Source organism: Hyperolius riggenbachi, chromosome 5, assembly GCF_040937935.1.
Source record: "Hyperolius riggenbachi isolate aHypRig1 chromosome 5, aHypRig1.pri, whole genome shotgun sequence".
Taxonomy (NCBI): Eukaryota; Metazoa; Chordata; class Amphibia; order Anura; family Hyperoliidae; genus Hyperolius; species Hyperolius riggenbachi.
In genome coordinates, this window is record NC_090650.1 from 223,876,686 (window position 1) to 223,893,003 (window position 16,318).

The following is a 16,318-nucleotide window of genomic DNA, read 5'->3' on the forward strand; positions in this document are numbered from 1 at the left end:
GAGAGCCAGACAGGAGAAATACCGACTAACTGCTTGTACAATTAGCTAGCTGACTTGGGGGTTGATTCACTTTGTAGGACAAGATCCATGCACTTCGGCCCAATAGGCTGGCTGTCAAGAGACAAGCAGCCTATTGGGCCAGTTAAAGTGCGAGAATCTCGTTCTACAAAGTCACTGAACCTGACCGGATCCAGGGTGGGACAATTGTGGCAGCTGTTTATTTTGGGGTAGCGCAAGTAAGTTAGTAGTGCATGCTACAGCAGTGAAAATGTTATTTGCGCTGCTTGAGAAGTGTAGCTTAGTGAATCAACCCCTACTGATTTGTCTGTGAGCCATATGTAGCCAACAAAAGAGCCACATCTGGCTCTCGAGCCATAGGTTCCCTACCCCTGCACTAGAGTGAGCGTTGAGCTGTAGAAGAAGGACGGACATTACTGGAGCCCAGAGGAAGTGAGATAAGCACGGCTACCGCTGCGCCCATACTCTGCAGAAAATACTGTGGCCGTCAGGGGCATAGGGTGGTGGGTGCAATCCCCCCAATCAGGGAGGTATGCAAGATGCATTGATGGGCTAATGGGGCTTTAAAGGATACCACAACTGACATGTGGCATAATGAGATAGACATGGGTATGTACAGTGCCTAGCACACAAATAACTATGCTGTGTTCCTTTTTTTCTTTCTCTGCCTGAAAGAGGTAAATATCAGGTATGTGAGTGGCTGACTCAGTCCTGACTCAGACAGGAAGTCACTACAGTGTGACTCTCACTGATAAGAATTTCCCCCTTTTTTATCTCTTTCTTGCTCTCAGAAGCCATTTTCTTCTAGGAAAGTGTTTTATAGTTGGAATTTCTTATCAGTGAAGGTCACACTGTAGTCACTTCCTGTCTGAGTCAGGACTGAGTCCGCCACTTACATACCTGATATTTACCTGTGTTGTATTTAATTGTGTTTCCTAGAGGGTTGTCACCCCACCCCTACTATGCATATATTAACCTCCCTGCTGAGCACGGGCTATGCCGCCGGGAGGCACCGCTCAGGCCCCGCTGGGCCGATTTGCATAATTTTTTTTTTGCTGCACGCAGCTAGCACTTTGCTAGCTGCGTGCAGTGTCCGATCGCCGCCGCTACCCGCCGATCCGCCGCTATACGCGTCGCCGCAGCTGCCCCCCCTCCCAGACCCCGTGCGCTGCCTGGCCAATCAGGATTCTGCGTACGCTTAAGTACGCCCCTGAATCCTGAAGTGGATTCCATGGAAATGGCCGCTCGTATGAGTTCCATGTCAGTTCACGGAGGGTGTCTCCGTGAACACCCTGCGAGCCGCCGATTGCGGCTCGCAGGGTAAATGTAAACACACGGGGAAGATCTTCCCCGGTGTTTGCATACATACGGCGCAGCAGCGCCGTAGAGGAGATCGGCGATCCCCGGCCTCTGATTGGCCGGGGATTGCCGGCACCTGATAGGCTGAAGCCTATCCTATCCGGCGGAGCTCCGTCCTGCGCCGCTCACAGGGGGAGGGAGAGGGAGAGAAGGGGAAGGCGGCCAGGAAGCGCTGCGGAGAGGGGCTTTGAAGAGCCCCCCCCGCAAGCCCAAACAGCCGGCGGCGATCAGACCCCCCCAGCAGGACATCCGCCTAGGGGGGAAAAAAGGGGGAAAGTCTGATCGCCCTGGCTGCTATCTGATCGGTGCTGCGGGCTGGAGAGCCCACGCAGCACCGATCAGGCAAACCACCCCCTGGCACAGAAGTGGTTAAATACAGTGGGATGCGAAAGTTTGGGCAACCTTGTTAATCATGATGATTTTCCTGTATAAATCGTTGGTTGTTACAATAAAAAATGTCAGTTAAATATATCATATAGGAGACACACACAGTGATATTTGAGAAGTGAAATGAAGTTTATTGGAGTTACAGAATGTGTGCAATAATTGTTTAAATAAAATAAGGCGGCTGCATAAATTTGGGCACTGTTGTCATTTTATTGATTCCAAAAACTTTAGAACTAATTATTGGAATTCAAATTGGCTTGGTAAGCTCAGTGACCCCTGACCTACATACACAGGTGAATCCAATTACAGGAAAGAGTATTTAAGGGGGGCAATTGTAAGTTGTCCTCTTCTTTTAATTTTCTCTGAAGAGTTGCAACATGGGGGTCTCAAAGCAACTCTCAAATGACCTGAAGACAAAGATTGTTCACCATCATGGTTTAGGGGAAGGATACAGAAAGCTGTCTCTGAGATTTCAGCTGTCTGTTTACACAGTTAGGAACATATTGAGGAAATGGAAGACCACAGGTGCAGTTCAAGGTAAGGCTTGAAGTGGCAGACCAAGAAAAATCTCGGATAGACAGAAGTGACGAATGGTGAGAACAGTCAGAGTCAACCCACAGACCAGCACCAAAGACCTACAACATCATCTTGCTGCAGATGGAGTCACTGTGCATCATTCAACCATGCGGCGCACTTTACACAAGAGAGATGTCCATGCTCGGAAGCCATCAAACCTGAATGTACTAGAGATGTTTTGTAAAGAGGAATGGTCCAAAATATCTTTAACCAGAATCCAGACTCTCATTGGAACCTACAGGAAGGGTTTAGGGGCTGTAATTTCTGCAAAAGGAGGATCTACTAAATATTGATTTCATTTCTTTTTTGTGGTGCCCAAATTTATGCACCTGCCTAATTTTGTTTAAACAATTATTGTGCACTTTCTGTAAATCCAATAAACTTAATTTCACTTCTCAAATATCACTGTGTGTGTCTCCTATATGATATATTTAACTGACATTTTTTTTATCATAACAACCAACAATTTATACAGGAAAATCATGATGATTAACAAGGCTGTCCAAACTTTTGCATCCCACTGTAGTAATGCTTACTGACTGTATATGAAGTATAGCATAAAAAGTTATCTAAAAAACTTAAAACTGCTGAAGTTTGAAATGACAATTCTATAGCGTCTATACAAGCTATTGTCAATTAATTCACCAAGAATAATGCATATTACCTCTCTTGTGTTCTAGAATCACAGTGGAAGGTAGGGTCTCTAGGCCTCAGTCGATCTCAGTAGAGTTTCAGGCTCAATGATAAAATATACTAGCCTGCCAGGGCTTTTTACTGTAAAGTTTCTAAGATGGCGTCTGTCAGGGGATTTTATGGTGACGCACAAAATTCAAACTTATTTTTAACTGGTACATTCTGACATTGTGACATTTTAAACTATCGGGTTATGTGAGCAGGTGCGTACATATATGACGCTACTTGACTTATTAACATAAGCAATCTACGTCTTTTCTAATCAAAATTACATCAATAACATTTTCATTAGATCTTATGACCCAAGTGGTGTTCTTATGACATCTTTCTAGATCTGATGTATGCCAAGATATATGGGCAGCACGGTGGCATAGTGGTTAGCTCTCTCGCCTTGCAGCGCTGGGTCCCTGGTTCAAATCCCAGCCAGGGCACTATCTGCAAAGAGTTTGTATGTTCTCTCCGTGTCTACGTGGGTTTCCTCCGGGCACTCCGGGTTTCCGCTCACATTCCAAAAACATACAGATAAGTTAATTGGCTCCCTCTAAAATTGGCCCTAGACTACAGTACTTATACTACATAATATAGACATATGGCAATGGTAGGGATTAGATTGTGAGCTCCTTTGAGGGACAGTTAGTGACAAGATATATATATATATATATATATATATATATATATATACACTGTACAGCGCTGCGTAATATGTCGGCGCTATATAAATACTAAATAATAATAATAATTATATATGCGTATGTTCAAGCTTATCTTATGTTCGAAAAATATGGTATGTTCTTTGGTACATCAATAATTAACGGGGATTTCCTAATGCCCCTATTGTCACAGGTTGTACTGTTTTGATCACATGGCTTATTGTTTTGGTTTTGTATTCATAACAAACAGCTGTAATGATTGGTGTCAGCTAACAGATTTTCTGATTATTGGTGATCTGCAGTATCACCAATAATACAGATGCTATACCTGATTATGTGGTGATCTGCAGAATCACCAATAATGCTAGTATAGCCAGATACAAGACTACCAATGTGAGATAGTGTTTGGTGTAACAGTAATTAGGATGAGCGGGTTCACCCGAGTAGCGGGTGACCCAGACAGTACTGCAGCCGGTGCTCATTATTGGGCAGGTGAGTCAGACCGCGCTGCAGCCGAGAGTGTTGGAAGCACAAACGCAAGTAGAATATAATACAACCAGAGCTGAACAACTGATCACCTGTGGAGCAGGTGATTCAGGTAGTACTGCAGCCTAGTAGTGTTTGGTGCACAGCACAAGGAGGAGTAATACAATAAGTACTGCACTAACGATCCCCTGTGGAACAGGTGATACGAACTGTATTGCAGCCTAGGCGTAGTTGATACAGAAGGTACTGCAGCCTAAGTGTAGGCAATACAGACAGTACTGCAGCCTAGGAGTAGATGATACAGACAGTACTGCAGCCTAGGAGTTGGTAATACAGACGGTACTGTAGTCTAGGTGTGGATGATACAGACAGTACTGCAGCCTAGGAGTAGATGATACAGACAGTACTGCAGCCTAGGAGCAGATGATACAGACAGTAATTTCCCTCACCAGTGGCTAGGCCCACTGGTGCGGGTAGCGAGGTCAGACAGGCAGATTAGGCAACGAGCGGACAGGTACAGTACAGAAACAGAAGACTGATTCAGCGTCAATAACAAGCAGGGTCGGCAACGTGAATCAGATGGCTGAGGTACAGAATCGACAAACAGGAGGATAGTCAGAGTAAGCAGAAAGTCATAACAAATAAACAATGCAATTAGTCCTTTAAGCTATCAACAGAATCTGGCTAAGTGTGGATCCTAGGCTCCGGCCGGTTCTAGCACACTGTGGGATCTGACTAGGGTCTGAGCGCTAACACGATAGCATTTGCAACAGCAGACAAGGAGCTACTGACAGGCCTGTCCTATATATACCCAACCATGCTCCACAGCGCCGCCCCATTCACAGATGCATAAAGGTTCTGTCGCTCGGCTCGCGCACGCGTAGCCCTTAACCTGTGAGCAATAGAAGGACCAGGCAAAGTCTCAGCATGTAACCGCGCGGCAGAGGCCGCTGGCTGATACGCGGAGATAGCCGCCACGCCGCTTGTCTCTGCGGCGGTATCTCCGCTATCTATTACAGTACCCCCCCCCCCCCCCCTGAGGAGTGGACCCCAGACACTTCCTACCTGGCTTATCCGGGTGCAACTCACGAAATTCTTTCCTTAAATCTTCAGCATGCATGCGACAACTCGGCACCCAAGTTCTTTCCTCCAGCCCATACCCCTTCCAATGGACCAGATACTGTATAGAATTCTGCACTAATCGAGAATCCAGGATCTTGTCGATCTCATACTCAGGTTGGTCGTCGACCATCACAGGGGGGGGGGGGGAGGGGAGAGGAATCCACGTGCACAGCAGGTTTCAACAGAGACACATGGAACGATCTCACGCCTCTCATGCTGGCTGGGAGATCAACCACATATGTGACATCATTAATCTTCTTGGTGACAGGGTATGGGCCTATAAATCTGGGTCCTAACTTGGGTGATGGTTGTTTCAACGCCAAATGCCACGTAGATATCCACACCATGTCCCCTGGGGAAAACTTCCACTCTACAGACCACCTCTTATCTGCCTGTTTCTTCTGAGTCTGGAAGGCGTTTCCCAAATTCCTCTTAACTGAACCCCAAATCTACTTTAGAGCCCATTGCCAATCTTCTAGAGCCAGGAAAGGAGAAGAAGCCACCAGTAAAGGAGAAAACTTGGGAGATTTTCCCGATACCACCTGAAAGGGGGAAAATCCTGAAGAGGAACTCTTCAGGTTATTATGCGCGAACTCCGCGAACGGCAGAAACTTTACCCAATCTGCCTGTGCATCTGCCACATAACACCTGAGAAATTGTTCAAGAGACTGGTTGACTCTTTCGGTCTGACCATTGGTTTGTGGGTGGTAGCCTGATGAGAAGGAAAGATTCATACCTAACTGATGGCAAAAGGCTCTCCAGAATTTCGATACAAACTGGACTCCCCTATCTGACACCACATTCTCTGGAATGCCATGCAGCCGGAAGATGTGCTCAATGAAGAGATCAGCTAATTCCTGGGCCGAGGGGAGTCCCTTCAAGGGGACAAAATAAGCCATCTTACTGAATCGGTCCACTACCACCCAAATGACATTGACAACTGGGTCCAGGGCTTGCTTAGCACTGGTAAAGGTTGTAACGTGCCCACTGGAGCCTGGTGAGAGGGTTTACTTCTGTTCAGTGTGTGCCAGAAGTAAACCCTCTCACCAGGCTCCAGTGGGCACGTTACAACCTTTACCAGTGCTAAGCGAGCCCTGGACCCAGTTGTCAATGTCATTTGGGTGGTAGTGGACCGATTCAGTAAGATGGCTTATTTTGTCCCCTTGAAGGGACTCCCCTCGGCCCAGGAATTAGCTGATCTCTTCATTCAGCACATCTTCCGGCTGCATGGCATTCCAGAGAATGTGGTGTCAGATAGGGGAGTCCAGTTTGTATCGAAATTCTGGAGAGCCTCCCTCACGAACTCCTTACAATCAGATGCGAGTGAAGGCCACCATACACATCTGGCCAAAAGATCCTGTTGATAAGGGCCAAGTGTAGCCATCCAGTCCTCCCAGGTCTCAGTAGCTGCCAACACCACCTTCTGAGGTAGAATGGTCTCTGGGGTTGAGGGCTGACCTGTCTCAGGCTCGAAACACCTGGATAGAGCGTCTGTCTTGGCGTTCTTGCTACCTGGTGTATACGTTATAATGAATCTGAACCTTGAAAAGAATAAAGACCAACGGGCCTGTCGAGGACTAAGCCTCTTGGCCCCTTCAATGTACTCCAATTTCTTATGATCTGTATAAACTGTAATTGTATGTTCTGCCCCTTCCAGCCAATGGCGCCATTCTTCAAAGGCTAACTTAATGGCCAAGAGCTCCCGATTACCAATATCGTAGTTCCTCTCAGCTGGAGAGAATCTACGTGAAAAGAAGGCACATGGGTATAATTTGCCTTGAAGACCAGAGCGCTGAGACAGCACAGCCCCAACCCCTATTTCAGATGCATCGACTTCCACAATGAAGGGGAAGGTGACATCCACGTGTCTCCGGGTGGGAGCGGAACAGAACAACTTTTTCAAAGTGGCAAAAGCTGACTGGGCCTCTGCCGACCAGTGACACGTGTCAGCCCCCTTTTTAGTAAGACTGGTGAGGGGTGACACTACAGACGAGAAGCCCTTGATGAACTTCCTGTAGTAGTTGGCAAAGCCAAGAAATTTTTGGAGTGCCTTCAATCCCACAGGTTGAGGCCACTCCAAAACAGCAGAGACCTTTGCGGGATCCATCGAGAGACCAGAAGTGGAAATAATATACCCCAAGAATGGCACCTCCGTGACCTCAAAGAGGCACTTTTCCAACTTTGCATACAGTGAATTCTGTCTTAATTTCCGTAGAACAAATTTAACATGCTTTCGATGCTCTGTCACATTAGATGAGAAAATTAGTATGTCATCAAGATATAAAAGCACGAATTTTCCCAAAACCTCCCTGAAAACCTCATTGATTAATTCCTGGAAAACGACCGGGGCGTTACACAACCCGAAGGGCATAACCAAATACTCGTAATGCCCGTCGGGCGTGTTAAACGCCGTCTTCCATTCGTCACCGTCTCTGATGCGTACCAGCTTGTATGCCCATCGCAGGTCTAATTTGGAGAAAATACTGGCATTGGTCACCTGCGTGAACAAATCGTCTATCAAAGGCAACGGGTGACGATTTTTCACTGTGATCTTATTTAGAACTCTGTAGTCAATACAGGGTCTAAGCCCTCCGTCCTTCTTCTTCACAAAAAAGAACCCAGCCCCAGCTGGCAACCGGGAAGGACGGATGAAGCCCTTGGCCAAATTTTCCTTAATGTACTCTTGCATTGCCAGTTTCTCAGGCCCAGATAAATTATACAGATGGCCTCTAGGGGGCATACAACCGGATCTTAATTCTATAGGACAGTCATAGCGCCGGTGAGGCGGAAGTTTATCCGCAGATTTAGGACAGAATACATCTGCAAATTCTGCGTACTGCATTGGCACCCCTTTAACCTGAATCTTGGTGGCGCAAACAGCAACTCTCTCCAAACATTGATGATGACAATGGGTAGACCAGCTCTGTAGCTGACCTGACGCCCAGTCAATCTGAGGGGAGTGGAGTTGCAACCAGGGCATACCAAGAATGATAGTAGAGGTTGCCATATGCAAGACAAAGAACTGTAATTTTTCTTTATTTAGCACCCCTATATTGCATATCAGCAATGGGGTCTGAGACAGAGGCTGTCTACACTGTAGCGGAGAGTCATCAACTGCTGTAACCACAATTTGCCAGTCTAACGGGAGCAAAGGAATCCCCAATTTTTTCACAAAATCAAAATCTATGAAATTGGCTGCAGAGCCGGAGTCTACAAAGGCTTCTGTGGGCGTGGTCTGACCCTCCCAAGTGATGGAGCAGGGGAGTAGCAAACAGTTATTGTTTAGAGGTATTGACTGCTCGCCTAGGGTATTACCTCTGACTACACCTAGGCGGCAGCGTTTCCCGACTTCTTAGGACAGTTTTGGACAACGTGACCCTGCTCCGCACAGTATAGACATAGTCCTTCTGAGATTCTTTTCCACTTGTGTCAATCTAGAATGTCCGATTTGCATCGGCTTGTCTGGAGATGACGAGGGTGGAGTAGAGGCGTAGGAGACAGATCTTACCGTGGTTTTACCACAAGTCTGTTTCTGATAACGCAGGCGGCGATCTACCCGCACTGCCAAAGAGATTGCTTCGTCTATGGATTTGGGTTCGGGATGTCCCAACACCAAATCAGAGACTGCATCAGACAACCCTGACAGAAAACAATCTAGTAATGCATACGTCCCCCATCTAGCTGACACAGCCCACTTTCTAAACTCCGCAGCATAAACCTCCACCGGATTACGACCCTGCCTGAGAGTTTTTAGTTTCCTCTCAGCAGAAATCGCAAAATCCGGACCGTCATATATAACGTCCATGGCCTTAAAAAACTCCTGAACCGACGATAATGCCTCATGCTCAGAATGAAGACTATACGCCCATGTCTGCGAGTCTCCTGACAATAGAGTCTTAATAAACGTTAACCTCTGGCTCTCTGAACCAGACAAGTTAGGCCTTAACTCAAAATAGGATAGCACACGATTCCTGAAATTCTGAAAGTCAGATCTATGCCCTGAAAACTTCTCGGGTACAGCCATGCGTAGATCTGTAACTGGAGGAGATCGCACTGTATCGACAGCCGTTTGAAGTACCCTGACTGTCCCAGACAGTTGGGTGATCTGAGTCTGCTGGGTATTAATCACCCCGGTGAGATTATTCACCGCGGTAATCAGGACCTCAACTTGGCTGCGTAGTGCATCCATATTGTTTTGTTCTGCTGTTCTATAACGATTGGTGTCAGCTAACAGATTTTCTGATTATTGGTGATCTGCAGTATCACCAATAATACAGATGCTATACCTGATTATGTGGTGATCTGCAGAATCACCAATAATGCTAGTATAGCAAGATACAAGACTACCAATGTGAGATAGTGTTTGGTGTAACAGTAATTAGGATGAGCGGGTTCACCCGAGGAGCGGGTGACCCAGACAGTACTGCAGCCGGTGCTCACTGTTGGGCAGGTGAGTCAGACCGTGCTGCAGCCGAGAGTGTTGGAAGCACAAACGCAAGTAGAAGATAATACAACCAGAGCTGAACAACTGATCACCTGTGGAGCAGGTGATTCAGGTAGTACTGCAGCCTAGTAGTGTTTGGTGCACAGCACAAGGAGGAGTAATACAATAAGTACTGCACTAACGATCCCCTGTGGAACAGGTGATACGAACTGTATTGCAGCCTAGGCGTAGTTGATACAGAAGGTACTGCAGCCAAAGTGTAGGCAATACAGACAGTACTGCAGCCTAGGAGTAGATGATACAGACAGTACTGCAGCCTAGGAGTTGGTAATACAGACGGTACTGTAGTCTAGGTGTGGATGATACAGACAGTACTGCAGCCTAGGAGTAGATGATACAGACAGTACTGCAGCCTAGGAGTAGATGATACAGACAGTAATTTCCCTCACCAGTGATTTTTTCAAACCACAATTTAAGCGTGGGGGGTTGTGTATTCATCCATAGCAGGGGTACACAGGCCCTGGCAGCGTTTAGCATATGACAAGGCAATGAAGATCTGTATGATTTAATAGAAGTAGGGCCAAGATGGAGTAAGAACAGTTCCGTTAGTAAGCATAGATCATAGGCCGCAATTTATTTTAAATAAGATTGAACTTGTAACCAGAAGCCCTTAATTTTAGTACAGGACCACCAGATATGGAGAATATCTCCTCTTTCTGTATTACATCTCCAGCAAAGATCATTCTATGAAGCACTGCTGGTGTCTTGTACCACCAGGAGAGCAATTTATAATTACATTCCTGGGTAAGGACATTCATAGAGCTCTTATGCGTAAGGATGCAGTCATCATCTGAAAAGTGCTTATTGAGGGCCTGTTCCCACCTATCTTTAAAGAGAACCTGTACTGAGTAAAATTATTTAAAATAAACACATAAGGTAACTTCAAATGAACATTACATAGTTACCTTGCCATCAGTTCCTCTCAGAAGCTCACCATTTTCTTCTGACAATAATCCCTTCCAGTTCTGACAATATTTTGTCAGATCTGAAATATATCAGTTGCTGTCAGTAAAATATCAGTTGCGGTCAGTTATAGCTGAGAGGAAAACTGATGTGTCCATATTTCCCTATGGCTCAAGTGGGCGATATTACAGTTTAACTGTGTGCTGACCAGGAAGCTGTTATGGGGTAATAGCCATTTTCAAAATGGAGGACGGAAAATTCCATTGATCACAGTGGACAAACAGGACACAGAAGAGGAGAAAGAGATTGAGAAGCAGACTACACAGCAGGTAAGTATAACTTGTGTATGGTTATTTTGACTTTTAATTTTCACTACAGGTTTTCTTTAAAGAGAACCCGAGGTGTGTTTGAAGAATGTAATCTGCATACAGAGGCTGGATCTGCCTTTACAGCCCAGCCTCTGTTGCTATCCCAAACCCCCCTAAGGTCCCCCTGCACTCTGCAATCAGACATAAATCACAGCCGTGCTGTGTGGGCTGTGTTTACATCTGTAGTGTCAGTCTCGGCTGCTCCCCCGCCTCCTGCAGAGCTCCGGTCCCTGCCCCTGTCCCTTCCCTCCAATCAGCGGGGAGGGAAGGGATGCAGGTGGGGACGGAGTTCTGCAGGAGGAGGGGAGAGCAGCAGACTGACACTATAGAGATAAACACAGCGAGCTGCGACACGCTGTGTGTCGACAGGGAGGCTATGATTTATGAGGGATTGCAGAGTGCAGGGAGACCTTAGGGGGGTTTGGGATAGCAACAGAGGCTGGGCTGTGTAGGCAGATCCAGCCTCTGTATGCAGATAACATTCTTCAAACCCACCTCGGGTTCTCTTTAAAGTGACTCTGTAACAAAAATTACAACGTTTTTTCTACCATCCTACAAGTTCCTAAACGTATTCTAATGTGTTCTGGCTCACTGCAGCACTTTGTACTATTACAGTCTCTGTAATAAATCAATGTATCTTTCCCCTGTCAGACTTGTCGGCCTGTGTCTGGAAGGCTGCCAAGTTCTTCAGTGCTGGTCTGTTCCTCTATGCACACTCTAGTGTGTGTTTTATTTACATAAGCCAGCAGCTTCTCTGCTATCTTATCAGTAATAGAAGAGAGCTGGATAAAAATCCTCCTCTGTGAAAGTAGCTGGCTGACACATACTGAGGGATTACAAACACAGGCACAGGCAGAGCTTTCTGCAGGAAGCCTGTAATGTTCAGTGCATGAGAGAAGAAGGGGACAGAAGGTAAACACACAAATGATCTTTTGAGATTCAAAAGGAAAGCTGTATACAGCCTGCTTGTGTATGGATGTATTTTCTATGTGTGGACATATTGTACATCAATCTACTTCCTGTTTTGGTGGCCATTTTGTTTGTTTATAAACAAACTTTTTAAAACTGTTTTTGACTACTTTTAATGCGGCGGGGAGCGGCGAAATTGTGACAGAGGGTAATAGGAGATGTCCCCTAACACACTGGTATGTTTACTTTTGTGCGATTTTAACAATACAGATTCTCTTTAAAGAGATACTTAGGTTTTTGCGTGGCTTCCAGAAGTTCTATATAGCATCGAGAAAGAAGATGGCGTTGTGGTTCGGCGGTAAAGCATAAATTCTCGAAATGCGTACATTGTCTCATCAAATTACCTTTACGTGCCAGGGACTGTATACAGCTTCTGAGCTGTAGATAAGACCATAGTGGTATGGGATTAGCCATGGTCAAATTAAAATCAGCAAAAGTGAGAAGGCCCTCACCAGTCATCAGATCCTTGACTAGAAGATGATCAGAATTCAAGCAAGCCTGTAAAAATGCTGGATGTTGTCCAGGTAGGAAATCAGCATTAAATTTTAATGAGGTAAGTGGGCTAGGAAAATAGGAGATGTGGGACTCTTTCCAAATTCCTTTAAAAACTCGCAAAGTAGCGCCAATCAAAGGGTGTAAGTAGAATGCAGAATGATCCTTCATTTTAGTCATGGAAGAGACACTCCAGTGCTGCCACTTAATTGGGCAACCGAGGATTTCATCCTCTAATGTAATCCAGTCTTTGGATTCTCTATTGCAGTGCCAATCTGCGATTCTACAAAGAATGGCAGATTGGTAATACAACCAGAGGTCTGGGAGCCCCACTCCTCCTCTATCTTGAGGATAGTATAATTTTGAGCGTTTCATTCAAGGTGATTTTGTACCCCAAATGAAAGCAGTCAAAGCTTCTCTGTAGGTCTCTAATCCAGGATTTGGTCAAGAAGATAGGGATTGTTTGAAAAAAATAAAGAACTCAGGGAAGGATTGTCATTTTAATGCTAGCTATCTTACCAAACCAGGAGAGTGCCCTCTCTCCCCATCCTTTCACACTATTTTTAATAGATTCCAGAAGTGGGATGTAATTTTCTTTGAAAAGACGATTTATGTTTTTGGTAATCTGAATACCCAAGTATGTAAATTTGTGGGTCACCCATTTAAATTGAAAATTTTGTTGGCATAGGCTTAAAATAGAGGAGGGAAGTGATATGTCCATGGCCGCAGATTTACCATAGTTTATTTTCAAATTCGCAATTTCCCCAAACATTTCGAATTCCTTAAGCAGGATAGGGATAGAAATCAAAGGATCAGTGAGATAAAAAATCAGATCATCAGTATACGCTGCAACTTTATATTCCTTTGAGTGAATCTGCACCCCATGGACATCCACATTCCGCCTGACTGCAATCAGAAAAGGTTCTAATGTGAGGGAAAAGATAATTGGGGAGAGAGGGCAGCCCTGTCTTGTTCCATTTCCTAAGAAGAACCTCTCAGGGAGAGTGCAATTGACCTTTAGGCCCCGTTCACACTTGCAGTTTTGCTAAAACCGCACCGGATGTCCGGACCGCACCGGAGCCGGATCGGACCTGACCCGTACGGTTCCAGTCCGGATCCGGTCCGGATCCGGTCCGGTTGCATACGGTTTCCGTGCGGTATGAACACGGTTGCGGTCCGGATCCGGATTCTTAAAGAGATAACAACCTGTATAAATACCTGGGGTTCTGGGAGGTCAGCAGAAGCTCTGGGGTCATTGTTGGAGACAGCTGGACGTGTGGAGACCATCCTTGGATACAGAGACAGCAGTTGGGACCATGGATCCAGTCATTTTTTACGCTTATTACCTGGGAATTCTCTCCTTCTTGTTGTTTACCTACTACTATGTGGGGAGAAGGCGTGCTCCTCGCAGGAGATGGTGGGTGCACCCTCTACTAGCCAGGAGGCAGAGGAAGGGAGAGTTCCAGGCCCTCTACCGGGACCTCAGACGACACCCACAGAAGTTCTACAGCTACACTCGGATGTCTATTCCCCTGTAAGTATCTAGGCCTAAATACACCAACCCCCACCATCCCTAAACACCCCACCCTCACCCCCACAACACCTCATCCCTGTATACCTAGCTAAACACACCACCCTGACCCCCACACCCCTGTATACCTAGCTATACACTACACCCCCACCCTCCACAACACTCCCAAACCTCTGTAAACACACCTCCCCCATCCTCCACCCAACACCTTGTCCCACAACATAATTTACAGCTTCTTCCTTTCCATCTCCTGACAGGTTTGATACCCTTTTGGAGATGGTGAAGGATGACCTTAGGAAGAAGGATACCACGTTCAGGAGAGCAGTCACACCACAAGAACAACTACTCATCACACTGAGGTATGTAAAAACAAATTTTTTTATTGCAAAAACAACCACTTTCCAACATGGAAACATTCTTCCAACATGGAAGACAAAAAATAACATATCTATGGTATAGCCCGGTCAGTTTTAAGGAACACCAACCACCAACTTTGTGCTGGAAGAGTTGCAGGGCATAGCTGCCCAAGTGTCTTTCGGGGACACCAGTCCCTAATATTAAAGTGCTTCAAAAACCTAACCACTGGCACAGGACCCTCTGAGCCATGGATGAAGGACACAGGTCAGTGAAAAGGCTAGGCCTCTCACCGACCAGTCAAGGTGTCCTTCACCCATGGCTCCAAGGGTCTTGTGCAAGTGGTTAGGAACAAGAACAAAGTGAGGAGCAAGAGGAACCGATGGCAGAGGTGCATGACTACAGGTGCAGTGCAACAGGCACAAGGTTGTGACCCAGGTAGTGTCTTTCGGGGACACCAGGCCCTAAAATTGAAGTGCTTTAAAAACCTAACCACTGGCACATGACCCTCTGAGCCATGGATGAAGGACACAGGTCAGTGAAAAGGCTAGGCCTCTCACCGACCAGTGTAGGTGTCCTTCATCCATGGTTCAAAGGGTCTTGTGCAAGTGGTTAGGAACAAGAACAAAGTGAGGAGCAAGAGGAACCGATGGCAGAGGTGCATGACTACAGGTGCAGTGCAACAGGCACAAGGTTGTGACCCAGGTAGTGTCTTTCGGGGACACCAGGCCCTAAAATTGAAGTGCTTTAAAAACCTAACCACTGGCACATGACCCTCTGAGCCATGGATGAAGGACACAGGTCAGTGAAAAGGCTAGGCCTCTCACTGACCAGTGTAGGTGTCCTTCATCCATGGTTTCAAGGGTCTTGTGCAAGTGATTAGGAACAAGAACAAAGTGAGGAGCAAGAGGAACCGATGGCAGAGGAGCAGGACTACAGGTAGTGTCTTTCGGGGACACCAGGCCCTAAATTTTTAGTGCTTCTAAAACCTAACCACTGGCACAGGACCCTCTGAGCCATGGATGAAGGACACAGGTCAGTGAAAAGGCTAGGCCTCTCACCGACCAGTCAAGGTGTCCTTCATCCATGGTTCAAAGGGTCTTGTGCAAGTGGTTAGGAACAAGAACAAAGTGAGGAGCAAGAGGAACCGATGGCAGAGGAGCAGGACTACAGGTAGTGTCTTTCGGGGACACCAGGCCCTAAATTTTTAGTGCTTCTAAAACCTAACCACTGGCACAGGACCCTCTGAGCCATGGATGAAGGACACAGGTCAGTGAAAAGGCTAGGCCTCTCACCGACCAGTCAAGGTGTCCTTCATCCATGGTTCAAAGGGTCTTGTGCAAGTGGTTAGGAACAAGAACAAAGTGAGGAGCAAGAGGAACCGATGGCAGAGGTGCATGACTACAGGTGCAGTGCAACAGGCACAAGGTTGTGACCCAGGTAGTGTCTTTCGGGGACACCAGGCCCTAAAATTGAAGTGCTTTAAAAACCTAACCACTGGCACATGACCCTCTGAGCCATGGATGAAGGACACAGGTCAGTGAAAAGGCTAGGCCTCTCACCGACCAGTGTAGGTGTCCTTCACCCATGGCTCCAAGGGTCTTGTGCAAGTGATTAGGAACAACAAAGTAAGGAACAAGAGGAATCAAAGGCACAGGTGCAGGACTACAGGTGCAGTGCAACAGGCACAAGGTTGTGACCCAGGTAGTGTCTTTCGGGGACACCAGGCCCTAAAATTGAAGTGCTTTAAAAACCTAACCACTGGCACATGACCCTCTAAACCATGGATGAAGGACACAGGTCAGTGAAAAGGCTAGGCCTCTCACCGACCAGTGAAGGTGTCCTTCACCCATGGCTCCAAGGGTCTTGTGCAAGTGATTAGGAACAACAAAGTAAGGAACAAGAG